A 1,648-nucleotide genomic window follows, 5' to 3' on the forward strand; every position below is an offset into this window, starting at 1 on the left:
GAGTTGAGGTCAAAGATATCTAACTTCCAACAAGAGCCCGATGAATCCCTCTATGATGCTTGGGAGAGATTCAAGAGCTACCAACAGCAATGCCCTCACCATGGCATGGAAGATTGGCTCTTGCTCCATGGATTCTATAGAGGACTCTTGAGATCGGACCGCATACTCTTGGATGGAGCATCGGGAGGACCTATCATGAACAAGCCACCCACGGAGGCACTAAAGATCATAGAGGATGTAGTTCAAAACTACACCGATTGGAGCCCCGATGAGAGAAGCACTTCCAAGAAAGGAGGAAAGTATGAGGTAAATGTTATAAACATGATTAATTCAAAATTAGATGCTTTATCTTCTAAGTTTGATCAATTGCAATCCTCTTCTCTATCCCCTTCCCCACGTCAAAATTCACATGCATCTAGTTCATTGAATGAAAATGAAAACATGTCGATACAAATGATGTCTTGTGATGCTTGTGGAAGTGATGATCATGTGACTTCAGAATGCTATTTGCTAAATGATTCATGCTCCCCTTCCCCTTCCATGGAACAAGTAAATGCAATTAACAATGGTCAAACCAATCCTAGGTATGACCCTTATTCCAACACCTATAATGAGGGATGGAAACATCACCCAAACTTTGGTTGGAAAGGGGGCCAAACCCAAGGAAATGGTCAAGGTCAATATAGTGGCCAAAGAAATGTTCAAAATAATCAAGGAAACTATAGGAACCAAGGTAATGGTAACTATGTGTCAAACAACCAAGTAAATCAACAAAATGACAATAGGTATCACCAAAGAGGTCAATATTCGTCTAATCATAACCCACTCGGTTTTAATGGAGGAAATAGACTTGCCCTTGCTCCCATCCCTCAACCTCCTCTCCAACTTCAAGCTCCCCCTCCTAAGTCAAGTCTAGAAACAACAATGGAAAAATTTGTTAATGCTCAAACCAAGAAAATCAATGACTTATAGGAGTCTATCAAGCAAGTACAAGTCCACAATAAGATGCTAGAAACTCAATTAAATCAACTAGTTAATGCACTTAAAAGTAACAATTCTAGCATCTCTTCGCCTAGTCAAGAAGAACATTGTAAGGCAATCATGACTAGATGTGGGACTAGCATAGATGAAACTCCACCTATGAGCTTGCAAAAAGAGAGTGAGAATGAGGAGGTTAGAGAGGAAAAACAATGTGAGGTGTCTAAGTCAAGTGAGGATGAGATGGTTGTCATGAGTGAATCCACCACGGTGAGCTTAACCGAAAATTGTAGTGCAATTATCAAAAACCACTCTCCTACTAAACTAAAAGATCCCGGAAGTTTCTCTATTCCTTGCTCTATTAAGAACATTTCCTTTGAAAATGCCCTATGTGATCTAGGATCTAGTGTGAGTTTGATGCCTTTTTCGGTTTATGAGAAGCTTGGTATAGGTGGTTTGGTACCCACTAATGTCACTCTTCAACTTGCCGATGGATCCACCAAATTCCCTAAGGGTAAGGTTGAGGATGTCCCTCTCAAGGTAGGTGATTTCACCATTCCGGTTGATTTTATTGTGTTAGGAATGACGGAAGATGTCCTCACCCCTATTATCCTAGGTCGACCTTTCTTAGCAACGGGTGGTGCAATCATTGATGTTAGGGAAGGAAAAC

The 1,648-nt window shown here is 40.9% G+C and overlaps 1 non-coding gene across 1 annotated transcript; it reads right to left on the bottom strand.

The window, feature by feature from the left end:
* Positions 1-107, bottom strand: LOC145580547 (small nucleolar RNA R71). Its single transcript, XR_014099565.1, has one exon. It is a non-coding gene; the product is annotated as a small nucleolar RNA R71 (small nucleolar RNA).
* Positions 108-1,648: the final 1,541 nt, after the last annotated feature.

Source organism: Chenopodium album, chromosome 14, assembly GCF_948465745.1.
Source record: "Chenopodium album chromosome 14, dcCheAlbu1.1, whole genome shotgun sequence".
In the NCBI taxonomy this organism is placed as follows: Eukaryota; Viridiplantae; Streptophyta; class Magnoliopsida; order Caryophyllales; family Amaranthaceae; genus Chenopodium; species Chenopodium album.